This window comes from Astatotilapia calliptera, chromosome 1, assembly GCF_964374335.1.
Source record: "Astatotilapia calliptera chromosome 1, fAstCal68.1, whole genome shotgun sequence".
NCBI classification, from domain to species: Eukaryota; Metazoa; Chordata; class Actinopteri; order Cichliformes; family Cichlidae; genus Astatotilapia; species Astatotilapia calliptera.
The window spans coordinates 39,087,066-39,100,586 of record NC_137422.1 but is presented as its reverse complement, the minus strand read 5'-3'; the positions used below and the strand labels follow the sequence as shown (position 1 = coordinate 39,100,586).

The 13,521-nt window shown below is 42.5% G+C and overlaps 1 protein-coding gene across 1 annotated transcript in view; it reads right to left on the bottom strand.

Moving 5' to 3' along the window:
• Positions 1-2,100, bottom strand: part of LOC113026953 (WD repeat-containing protein 88) — a 30,031-nt gene extending 27,931 nt beyond the window's left edge. Inside the window, exon 1 of the mRNA XM_080303623.1 lies at positions 381-2,100. The gene's annotated coding sequence lies outside the window, so the exon portion shown is untranslated. The remainder of the gene's footprint in view (positions 1-380) is intronic.
• Between the last annotated feature and the right edge of the window lie 11,421 nt (positions 2,101-13,521).

Sequence of the window (13,521 nt, the reverse complement as noted above, 5' to 3'; positions counted from 1 at the left end):
GAGTTTGTTGGGTGCTCCTTCTGAGACCGATCTGTTGCAGTCTGTTTGGCCACAGCTGTGGGTGCCTTCTTTGCTGATCGCTTTATTCTCTCTTCTAGCATACTCCTTAATCTTATCCAATTTCAGTTTATCCAACAACAGATGCAGCCTGTGATCCACTCATTTTAAGCATTCAACATAAGCAGCATGCCAAAATCCAAAACAAAGGCAACAGCAATTCCTTCAAACTCAGGTGAACGCCTGCAGAGCCACAGCACACACACACACCAAACCGAATAGCAAACGTAGCGGTGGGCGTGTCACAAAAACATCTTCGTATGGTCAGAATCCAAACTGCGTTCAAACAAACAATACGCAGCACAAAAACACAGTTTACATACCACCGTCGTCTTCTCCTTATCTGTCAGACTAGCCGATTTTATGGGTGTAGTGTAGTGATGGGATTTCCGGCTCTTTTTAGAGAGCCGGCTCTTTCGGTTCGGCTCACTAAAAAGAGCCGGCTCTTTCGGCTCCGAACCGGCTCTTCAGGTTGTTTTGTTGCTTTAATTAATTTATTATTAACAATAATATAAAATTATGCACAAAAGGAATTACTAACATAAAAACAAGTGGTTTTATTTATATATGTTTATATATAAATATATGCGGTGGCCCCTAGAGACAAAACACGTACAAACTCCAAAACACATTTCTAGCATGAACTGAACTTCCAAAGCAGAGCTACTAGATCACTTAAATTACACAATTGAAAGCATGTGTGTATTGTTTGTGTATTTATACACAGGCACTCATATATATATTCAAATAATTTAAAAAAAAGTTCATTTACCTGTTATTACCACACACCAAATCCGGTCGTTGGTACTTGCTGGCTTGTGTAGCCACAAGATAACAAAGGCTCAACACTGCGCCCAGCATCCTGGAGCACTTCTGTTGTCTTTTGTACGTGTTTTGAGTTTTTATATGCTTCTGAGTTTTTATATGCTTCTGAGTTTTTACGTGCTTCGGAGTTTGTACGTGTTTTGGAGTTTGTACGTGTTTTTACGTGTTTTGGAGTTTGTACATGCTTCAGAGTTCGTACGTGATTTGAAGTTTGTATGTGCTTTGTCTCTAGGGGCCACCGTAAATATACTTTTATTTATTCACTCCACATAAAATGTAATAAATAAATCATATAATCCAAAAATCAACTATTCACATTTCAAGTTTTAACTATTTAAATTTCAGCTTTTTCCTTTCACAAATTTAAAGTGAAAAGAACACAAAACACTGCAAACCACAACACAATTAAATATAAATTATAATAATATGAAAACTAAAAGAACATGCATATTCTCTGTCATATGGACCTGCATGAATAAACTTTCTCAATCCTTTATCTCTTTCTCTCTCTCTGGCTCTGTTCCTGTGCTACTCAGTGTAACTACCGCCCCTCCCCCCTCTGCCCAGCGTAAAGCACAAGGCTCGCGTGCAGAGTGAAGCGGGAAAAAAGTGCGAGAGAGAGGCTGAGAGAAAGAAAAAAAAAAAACCCACGTGACGGCTCGCGATAAGGAGCCGGCTCGCGTCGTTCACGTCAAAAAGCCGGCTCTAAGAGCCATTTCGTTCGCGAACGACCCATCACTAGTGTAGTGGTGGCGGTGTGTGGGCTCGCGTCGGCGTTTATTCAGCGCTGATTGCGGGACGCTCCATTGCCGTCGCGCTTTTTGCTGACAAATATTGGCGACTGTCAAGCCTTTGAGTCGCCGAGCAGCTGAATAGGGGAATAATGTTGACGCGCCCGCTGTTTAAAACGTTAGTCAAAGTTCCAAGTTAAAACTCCTTTATTTGTTGTTAAATCCTTAAAATCCGTAGAAAACAGTGAACAAAAACATTCTAAGCTTGAGCGGTCAGCAAAAGTCGACTTCCCCCATCACCCACTCATTCACAAAATTTCCCTCGGGCCGTGAACAGGTGATATAGCAATCACTATTACAGACACCACGTGACCCAAAGCTACGCCTATCCATAACAACGTGCAAACTCCAAAACACTTACAAAATACAAAACACATGCAAAATCCAAAACACGTACAAAATCCAAAACACGTGCAAACTCCAAAACACATGCAAAATACAAAACACGTGCAAAATACAAAACACATGCAAAATACAAAACACGTGCAAACCCCAAAACACGCGCAAACTCCAAAACACGTACAAAATCCAAAACACAACGGAAGTGCTCCAGGACGCTAGGGGCAGTGTTGAGCTTTTGTTACCTAGTAACTACACAAGCCAGGAAGTACCAATGACCGGATTTGGGGTCTGCAGCCTTAAAGGCCGCATTTTAAGGCCGATTATGTCACAGCGACACGACAAAGACTGTCCCAATTCAAAGGGTGCTCGAAATGCGGCCCTCAAATGCGTCCTTAATTTCCCTGAATTTTAAGGATGGGTCTGTGTAGCCTTCATGGCCCAACATATCCCAGACTTCATAGCGCGGCGGTGGTTTGGATAATTTTGCCGAAAAAAAAACGGCGGAAGCGGAGCGGACGAAGAGTAAACTTCCAGAAGTAAGTACTGAATATTATGTCACTTATTTATGCGCAAATGTTTTTATAATGAAGAACATTAAAACATTACTGTTGGCAACATGTCGGGAAAGTTATGTGACATTAGCGACGTTTGTACTAACTTGGTTTTAAAGCCTTCACTTCAAAATATTCGCCGTTCAATAGCTGACTTTAATCTTACAGAGAATGTGATGATTTTATGCGTAATTAAAGTCAGTCATGTCAGTCAGCTGACGGTTCACTCCTTAAGCTGAAAGAAAGATGCTTTAATCACAGGAGTCACACGTGTGTCCACTGTACCATCTGGGAACTCTTCTTGTTTAGCACTCGTAATGACACAAACACTAAATCCTCCTTCTCTGGTGCTGTTTTGTAGCAGTGTGTACACCTGAGACTGCCACCTGTCTGTCTGTCCTGCACTCTCTCTCTGTTTCTTTCTCTCTGATTGTGGAATAAAAGTATGAACATGTATTTATAAGTCACACTTGTGTTTGAATCCTGCAGCTTATCACACATTTGATTTCTATGTGTGACACCTGCAAGTGTCCAGAGTGAGGACAGACTGAGGGACCAACTGCATTACATCATCTGTGAGGCTTTGCACCCCTGATGATCCACCTCACACGCCAGGCTCAAAGCACAGCCTCAGCTGCATGATGGTTGCAATAAGAAACTGATCAATGTGTCCCGACATCACTTCCGCTTTGTCCTCCTGTCGCAGTACCTCATCAATCTGTGCCAGCGCCTGGATGCTGGTGTTGATGTCACCACTCCAACCTGAGAGATGACAAAGTTGATGGTGGAAGCCGTGCTGTTGTGCAGTTCATCAAAGTGTGGCGAGACCGAACGCATCTTGGGTTCAGGGATCATGATGGGCTCCAGCAGCTCATCCAGCTTGTGTTGGACAAGGTCCGGCAGCTCGCACACTCTACCCTGGTCCATCTCAATCATATCCAGGTCTAGCTGGAACTCCTTGGGGATGGATGGATGCAGGGACTCTGTGTGCTGTGCATTCTGACGGGCTTGGTTAAGCTTATTAGGGTCTTCCTGTGCAGGCTTGCGGAGGAAGGTGGCATTGGAGTTTGTTGGGTGCTCCTTCTGAGACCGATCTGTTGCAGTCTGTTTGGCCACAGCTGTGGGTGCCTTCTTTGCTGATCGCTTTATTCTCTCTTCTAGCATACTCCTTAATCTTATCCAATTTCAGTTTATCCAACAACAGATGCAGCCTGTGATCCACTCATTTTAAGCATTCAACATAAGCAGCATGCCAAAATCCAAAACAAAGGCAACAGCAATTCCTTCAAACTCAGGTGAACGCCTGCAGAGCCACAGCACACACACACACCAAACCGAATAGCAAACGTAGCGGTGGGCGTGTCACAAAAACATCTTCGTATGGTCAGAATCCAAACTGCGTTCAAACAAACAATACGCAGCACAAAAACACAGTTTACATACCACCGTCGTCTTCTCCTTATCTGTCAGACTAGCCGATTTTATGGGTGTAGTGGTGGCGGTGTGTGGGCTCGCGTCGGCGTTTATTCAGCGCTGATTGCGGGATGCTCCATTGCCGTCGCGCTTTTTGCTGACAAATATTGGCGACTGTCAAGCCTTTGAGTCGCCGAGCAGCTGAATAGGGGAATAATGTTGACGCGCCCGCTGTTTAAAACGTTAGTCAAAGTTCCAAGTTAAAACTCCTTTGTTTGTTGTTAAATCCTTAAAATCCGTAGAAAACAGTGAACAAAAACATTCTAAGCTTGAGCGGTCAGCAAAAGTCGACTTCCCCCATCACCCACTCATTCACAAAATTTCCCTCGGGCCGTGAACAGGTGATATAGCAATCACTATTACAGACACCACGTGCAAAATCCAAAACACGTACAAAATCCAAAACACGTGCAAACTCCAAAACACATGCAAAATACAAAACACATCATCTGTGAGGCTTTGCACCCCTGATGATCCACCTCACACGCCAGGCTCAAAGCACGCAAACACAACTTTTCCATGTTTGCAAAAAAACAATTTGAAAAAATGAAAACAGAGCTGAAAAAAAGAATAAAGGCAAACAGGAAACATTTTGTTTGTCTACAAAACATTTGCAGCCACCCCAAGAAGGAAACTGCGCCCTCCAATGAAAGTATAGTTTTCATTCTCCCAGGGTCAGTACCTGAAACGGCTGCTCCCCAGAGTACAGAGGCTCATCGCTCCCCTTCTCGACATACGGCAAGCCTGGGAACCGCAATTAAACGTTCTTCTTCAGTCGACTTTAACGTCATTAGATCAGACGTTAATCAGTTATTTGACAAATTAACAAAGAAAGAAGAACTCTTCCTCATCGATAAGACCTTGGGGGACTTTAAAAATAGTGGGCATATCAGGAATTTTACGGAGGACTTAGTGGCAAACCTGTTTGATCTACTGGATCGAGGCTATCAAATCCCCATACCTCTAATGGGTAGGTCCCTCTCAGATACAGTCATCTCCAGGACGCCACAATCAGTAGAGGGCTCAAAGCGTCGCATTTCATCTGAAGTCCTCTATGTCCTCATAGATGACACAGTAGAAAGGTTTTTGCAGAAGCTTTTACTCTGGGTGGAGAATGAAGAGAAAGATCAAATTGTTCAAATGGACAAGATTTCTGGGGCCCTGGAAGACATCCACAACTTTATTAAAAGAACACAGACCACAACACAGGAAAAAAGCCCTGCTTCAGATGGCAGAGGAAAAGAATCTGATGCATCACTTCCAACACCAAAACCTGGGAGCATTTCTCCAGAAAAATGCTCTGTGGCATCTGAAAAACCACCTCGAACGCCAAAAACTGGGAGCATTTCTCCAGGTAGATGCTCTGTGGCATCTGAAAAACCACCTCAAATGCCAAAAACTGGGAGCATTTCTCCAGGTAGATGCTCTGTGGCATCTGAAAAACCACCTCGAATGCCAAAAACTGGGAGCATTTCTCCAGATAAATGCTCTGTGGCATCTGAAAAATCACCTCGAATGCCAAAACCTGGGAGCATTTCTCCAGAAAAATCATCTGGAGCCTTGAGCCTGAAACACTCTCTCAAAGATTCCTCCAATGTATGTAAGCATTTGAGCCAAATTTAGTAATGCCAACATACTGAAGGAACAACATTTGTCTCTTATATATGATACACCTATATATGCACTGTCAATATACATTTTGAACCAGCTGCAGATGTCAGAGTAACAACTGACTGACCCCCACATAAAGTGCGTTACAGTAGTCCACAGGGGAAGAAATAAAAGCATGGATCACGGTTTCAAAGTGCTGCCTAGAAAGAAACGATTTCACTCTTGCCAGTCGCCTTAAATGATAAAAATGGACTGGTCCAACTTAAAACCAAGGGCAGTAACAACAGGTTTAAAATAAACCTCCAGGGGTTCCAAATGAAAAGAAGAGGACTCACAGGGGCCACTGGGTCCAAACACCAACAAATCTGTTTTCTTTTCATTCAAATTTAAAAAGTTTAGAGCCAACCAAGCTTTAATGTCATCTAGGCATGTCAAGAGAGGTTTTATTCAGATGCCATCCTTCGGCTTCAGTGGCAAATAAATTTGGCAGTCATTCCTATATACTTGTCTTTGAGTGAAGATTTAAGGTGGTAAGACATGTAAATAACTGCAACTTGAATCTGTACTGAAGCTCAGTATTTGACAAAGAGTTCATGTTCACTGCTGTAATACCTAATGATGACTAATATAATAACCATAATATTGGCCATATTATATTTACATTACCAAAGTGATATGACTTTAGTCTCATGAACAACATTAGCTAATTGTTATTTACTAGCTAATCTTAAATGACTGTTCAGTACAGAAATGAAGCCCAAAAATCATGTTTTACTGTCCTGTGGTCTCAGCCTCAGATACTTATCAAATCACACAAAGCTCTTGTAGAAACAAACAAACAAATGAAAAAAAAATATGTTCTCCTTCATTTCTGTCAAAAAAAGTTGTATGACACGTTTCCAGCTGTTAGTATCATAGTTGCTAGGCAACGGAGACTAGAGCCCATGTGTTTGCAACAAACTTGCCGTTTATTTTACAAATCGAGCTCAACACTGCCCCTAGCGTCCTGGAGCACTTCCGTTGTGTTTTGGATTTTGCACGTGTTTTGTATTTTGTACGTGTTTTGTATTTTGCATGTGTTTTGTATTTTGTACGTGTTTTGGATTTTGTACGTGTTTTGGATTTTGCATGTGTTTTGAATTTTGTACGTGTTTTGGATTTTGCACGTGTTTTGGAGTTTGCACGTGTTTTGAATTTTGTACGTGTTTTGGATTTTGCACGTGTTTTGGAGTTTGCACGTGTTTTGAATTTTGTACGTGTTTTGGATTTTGCACGTGTTTTGGAGTTTGCATGTGTTTTGAATTTTGTACGTGTTTTGGATTTTGCATGTGTTTTGGATTTTGTATGTGTTTTGGAGTTTGCACGTGTTTTGAATTTTGTACGTGTTTTGGATTTTGCACGTGTTTTGGATTTTGTATGTGTTTTGGAGTTTGCATGTGTTTTGAATTTTGTACGTGTTTTGGATTTTGCATGTGTTTTGGAGTTTGCACGTGTTTTGGATTTTGTACATGTTTTGGATTTTGCATGTGTTTTGAATTTTGTACGTGTTTTGGAGTTTGCACGTGTTTTGGAGTTTGCACGTGTTTTGGAGTTTGCACGTGTTTTGGATTTTGCACGTGTTTTGTATTTTGTACGTGTTTTGGATTTTGTATGTGTTTTGGAGCTTGTACGTGTCTTGGATTTTGTACGTGTTTTGGATTTTGCATGTGTTTTGGAGTTTGCATGTGTTTTGGATTTTGTATGTGTTGAGGAGTTTGTGCGTGCTATTTGGAATTTGTAAGTGTTTTGGAGTTTATACATGCTTTGTCTCTAGGGGCCACCGTACATAGCTCAAAGATAAACTTAATCCAAAAATTGCCAGCTTAACTGTCAGCTTTGTCCAAGGGCGCGAAATGAAGAATGTTCCAGAATGGGGGGACGAGTTTGAGAAAACCTCGTGATATTTCATGAAATAACGCGAGATTTCGAAAAGCACTCCTACATGGAGTGAAATTTTTTTCCCACTCAAATGTAAAACCATTTGTTTTATTTTATTAAGCGTCTTACAATTTTAAGTCGCATCTGTTCTTTGTGTTTCACTTATATTAATATATTTTATATGTATATTTTGTTATTAATTAAATATACATATGCTGCCTCTGGCATAATTTATTATCAGTTATTTCATCTTAATTCATGTTTATACTTACACATGACTAATAATTATACTTAACTAAGATCGTTAAACTCAGTTGCCTGTTCATGCAACTTCCCATATGTTACCCATATGGTGCCCATAGAATATAGCCCATCTGGGCTGGCTCAAGTGGGTCCTACTTGGCTAACCCAGGTGGGTCCCAGATTGGATGCCCATTGTAAGCCCATCCCCACTTGGAACCCCCATAGCCCATGTGGGGCCCACATACTGGTGTTTACTGGGAGGTTTCTTGTGACGTCACTGGCAGATCAAAGGGGTTCGCGCTTGCTGTGACCTGTCAGTAATGTCACAGACAACCGAGCCTATAAATAACGGCTCTCAGACAGAAAAATCAGAACTGATGCTCATCTGTTTGCAAAACGTTCAGCAGTCGGCGCTCTGTAATACAAGAAAATTCTCACAGGCTCAGACGAAGAAAATCAAATTTGTGACACAACAATGGAAACATTAAATGAAAATTCAATGGTGGTCACACCAGACCAGATTATCCCGCCAATCAACAGGTGCCTTGAAAGGCTCTCTGAAGTTCAGTGGAGCATTATAGAAAATGGAAAATGCGACTCCAGCGTCCATGCCGTGCTCGCTGAAATGATTTCTGAAATCATTCAGATCGCCTCTGCCAGCATCCTGGAAATAGCCCTTCCTGTTATTCAGGAACCCATGATAAGGGAAGAGCTTATGGATGAGGGGAAAATAAGGGTGTCCCTCGGAGACTCGATCTCAGCTGCCATCGCCGGCGCTCTTAATGTCTCAAAACAGCAAGATAAGAGCGCTGACAAGCTGACGCTGATGGTTGAGGAAGAGATCTCAGAAAAGGTCAGCTTAACCATTGCACTGATTGAAGCAAGCCCTGATTTCCTGCAAGACCCTGCGGTTTATTTTAGCGGCAAACTTAGTAATATTAAAAAACTAGACCGCATGGTTTGTTGCACTGCCTCATGCCTGAAAAGGTATGCAGCATGTAAGCTGCCGTTCCAGTGTGGGACAAGCAGCTCTGATTCCGGTACAGAAAATCTAATTTGGGACACAACAATGGCAACACGCAACAAAAACAAAAATTCAATGGTGGTCACACCAGACCAGATTATGTCACCAATCAACAGGTGCTTTGAAAGGCTCTCTGAAGGTCAGTGGAGCATTATAGAAAATGGAAAATGCGACTCCAGCGTCCATGCCGTGCTCGCTGATATGATTTCTGAAATCATTCAGATCGCCTCTGCCAGCATCCTGGAAATAGCCCTTCCTGTTATTCAGGAACCCATGATAAGGGAAGAGTTTATGGATGAGGGGAAAATAAGGGTGTCCCTCGGAGACTCGATCTCAGCTGCCATCGCCGGCGCTCTTAATGTCTCAAAACAGCAAGATAAGAGCGCTGACAAGCTGACGCTGATGGTTGAGGAAGAGATCTCAGAAAAGGTCAGCTTAACCATTGCACTGATTGAAAAAAGCCCCGATTTCCCAGTAGACCCCACCGTTTATGTTAGCGGCAAATTTAGTAGTATTAAGAAACTACACCGCATGGTTTGTTGCGCTGCCTCATGCCTGAAAAGGTATGCAGCATGTAAGCTGCGCTGCCAGTGTGGGACAAATGGGTCTCATTCCAGTACAGAACGTACTGGTTCAAAAATATCAGTGCAATCAGCAATCGCAGAGATTTCTGTTATTCTGTCAACAAGGAGCTCAGATGGAGAGATGACAGGAAAAGATAAAGATGAGGTCCCAGAAGAATCAGCTGTAACAGCACAAAGCAAAATAAAACCCACTGCAGAAACACAAAGTATCCAGGCTCCAACCCCAGTAGAAATGGTTGCAGCTGACATCGTAGGTGAGATACTTGCTAACATGGATTCAAGCAGTGAAGAGCTCTGTGAGAAATGTAACTTACCCAAACCTGCCTTTAATGCAGGCTTAATTATCCACAAGGTGAGACACTTCTTCTCCAAATGTGTGCCATCCACCTCACACGCCAGGCTCAAAGCACGCAAACACAACTTTTCCATGTTTGCAAAAAAACAATTTGAAAAAATGAAAACAGAGCTGAAAAAAAGAATAAAGGCAAACAGGAAACATTTTGTTTGTCTACAAAACATTTGCAGCCACCCCAAGAAGGAAACTGCGCCCTCCAATGAAAGTATAGTTTTCATTCTCCCAGGGTCAGTACCTGAAACGGCTGCTCCCCAGAGTACAGAGGCTCATCGCTCCCCTTCTCGACATACGGCAAGCCTGGGAACCGCAATTAAACGTTCTTCTTCAGTCGACTTTAACGTCATTAGATCAGACGTTAATCAGTTATTTGACAAATTAACAAAGAAAGAAGAACTCTTCCTCATCGATAAGACCTTGGGGGACTTTAAAAATAGTGGGCATATCAGGAATTTTACGGAGGACTTAGTGGCAAACCTGTTTGATCTACTGGATCGAGGCTATCAAATCCCCATACCTCTAATGGGTAGGTCCCTCTCAGATACAGTCATCTCCAGGACGCCACAATCAGTAGAGGGCTCAAAGCGTCGCATTTCATCTGAAGTCCTCTATGTCCTCATAGATGACACAGTAGAAAGGTTTTTGCAGAAGCTTTTACTCTGGGTGGAGAATGAAGAGAAAGATCAAATTGTTCAAATGGACAAGATTTCTGGGGCCCTGGAAGACATCCACAACTTTATTAAAAGAACACAGACCACAACACAGGAAAAAAGCCCTGCTTCAGATGGCAGAGGAAAAGAATCTGATGCATCACTTCCAACACCAAAACCTGGGAGCATTTCTCCAGAAAAATGCTCTGTGGCATCTGAAAAACCACCTCGAACGCCAAAAACTGGGAGCATTTCTCCAGGTAGATGCTCTGTGGCATCTGAAAAACCACCTCAAATGCCAAAAACTGGGAGCATTTCTCCAGGTAGATGCTCTGTGGCATCTGAAAAACCACCTCGAACGCCAAAAACTGGGAGCATTTCTCCAGAAAAATGCTCTGTGGCATCTGACAAGTCACCTCGAATGCCAAAACCTGGGAGCATTTCTCCAGAAAAATCATCTGGAGCCTTGAGCCTGAAACACTCTCTCAAAGATTCCTCCAAAATATCAGAGATGGATTCTGTGTCAGGTTCATCTTCTGATGTTGAGAAAATTTCCAATGACCTTGCGTTGCTCCTTATCATGAGAGTCATCCATAAATCTAAACCTGAGACCCAAAAGTCTTCTGTTCGGATCGCAACTACTACAAAAGAAATAGACACGGTCATCAATCGTCTGAGCAATCTAATGCAGCCTGAACTCAGCAGCACAGCGTCTGCCACAAGTCTGACAAATGACAAGACAAAGTTCATCAAGAAAATAGCCAAACGCCTCATCAAGGAGTTTGGCTCCCCAGACAATGTCTTAAAGGCTTTGATGGCAAATGATTCATCTTTTGATGAGGCTCTGATTAGACATCTAAAAATCACTCTCGGAGTCATCCCGGGTCCCCCAAAGACGTCCAAAATATCCAGGTTTTTTTCTGCGGTGGGAAAAACATTGCTAAAACCCTTCAGGTGGTTCACTAAAGCCAGAGATCATTAAAATGACCATTTTGGCTTTTCCCACTGCCCTGCTTCTTTTAAAATCTTGAAGCAGACTTTTAGCACCAAATCCTTTTTTTAAAAACATCACCATAAAATTTTGGGATCAGCCCTCAAATCCAAATTTTAGAACTGTAGTTCACGCCATCTCGTCTCCTTTTGATTTCCATCCCCCCAACCGGTCGCAGCGGATGGCCGTCCCTTCTGAGCCCGGTTCCGTTGGAAGTTTCTTCCTGTTAAAGGGAGTTTTTCTTCCCCACAGTCGCCTCGTGCTTGCTCAGAGGGGGATCATTTGATTGTTGGGGTTCTCTGTAGTACAGTAGGGCTTTGACCTTACAGTACAAACAGGGAGGAGACTTTGGCTTGATTTTTAAAATATCTAATTCGGCATGAAATAAAAAAAAAATCCAAATTAAAAATGCATTCCAAGTTTGTTTGTGTTTTTCTTCTGTTGTCAAATATGTAGAAAGTGTTACACGTGTGATTTTAGTCATTTTGCATCAGTTTGTAGCCGACGTGTCTGTTTGTGATCATCCTGCATCTGTTTTTGTCTGATTCGTGTCTTAGTTTGGTCAATTTGCATCACTTTTGTGGCCCAATTTAGTTGTTTTGCATGTATTTGTGGCAAAATGTGTGGACGCTGTTTGACGTTGCTATGTTTTGTCTTAATGCTTCACTTTGGTTGTTTATGTATGTGCTCATTTTGATTCTAGATGTAGACCTGACATCTGAAAATTAGCACCTAGCCCACTTCGAACATTTTTTTTAGTCCAAATAAAAAAATGTTAATACATTTTTTTTTATTTCGCCAACCTTGTAGAGCAGTGGTTCCCAAACCTTTTTTGCTAGGCCCCCCTTTGTTTTACAAGAAAAATGTTCGCTAAAAATATTATTAGCCAAAGCTTTCACTGGAAGTCAGTTACTGGTGTCAGGCCAGCTCCCACTTCTTCTTTTGTGTTACTTCTGCATATAAGTATACACAAAGAGACATTGAGACCTGAATCACAAATAAAAGCCACCTTCAAGATTAACAAACACTGTTTAAAGAGCTCCGTATAAACTTCTGTGTGCAACAAGGCCTCTGTAGCATCCAGACCACACTGATCTAGGTCTTCTTGGTAGAAGAAAGTGTTTCCTTTTTCCAGATGTTTAAATGCCAGCCTCCCCAGATTCAGAAGAAATTTCCTTTCAGCCATCTCACTTGTTTCATGTCCCCCCACATGTTTGTTCCCCTTCTTCATCTGAACCAACAAGAAGTGTGAGTACATGTCAGTCAGGGTCTTGGGCAGCTCTCCTCTCTGCTCTGTAGTCAACATGTGCTCCAGAACTGTAGCAGTGATCCAGCAGAAGACTGGGATTCTACACATGATGTGGAGGCTCCTGGATGTCTTCATGTGGGAGATGATTCTGGACAGCTCTTCATCACTGAATCTCCTCCTGAAGTACTCCTCCTTCTGGGCATCAGTGAAGCCTCGTACTTCTGTTACCCTGTCAACACGTCTAGGAGGGATCTGATTGGCTGCTGCAGGTCGGGGAGTTATCCAGACGAGAGCCGAGGGAAGCAGATTCCCCTGGATGAGGTTTGTCAGCAGCTGGCTGACTGATGACTTCTCTGTGACATCAGACAGCAGCTTCCCGTTGGTGAAATCCAATGATCCAAGTCTGCTTTCATCCAGGCCGTCAAAGATGAACAAAAGTTTACAGACAGCGAGCTTCTCTGCTGTGACCTTCTGTAATGTTGGAATGTGGGAAAAACGAGTTATTGTCGTCTTAGTGAGCTCTGTGGGTCAGACGTTTCTGGCTCTGTACGAAGAGAGGGCTCGTGAGCGCGCTCCATTTGTTCTCCATGTGATCCTTTACTCTCTCTGTGCTACTGCGTCTCTTTGCCTGCTGTGCTACACCCTGGGATTACTGTTGCTGTTGTTTGGCCATTTACATGATTCTGTTCTTGTTGTACAGTAGCTGCTTAATAAAGTGTGTACATGAACTCTGCTCTTCTTTAGATGATCTTTTGTTGAGTGTTTTTTTTGTTTTTTATTTCATCTAAAAATCTACAAATGACCAGCTAAACTTTTGGCCCAGCAGCACACGCAGCCATACAAACTATTTCATTTTGAGCT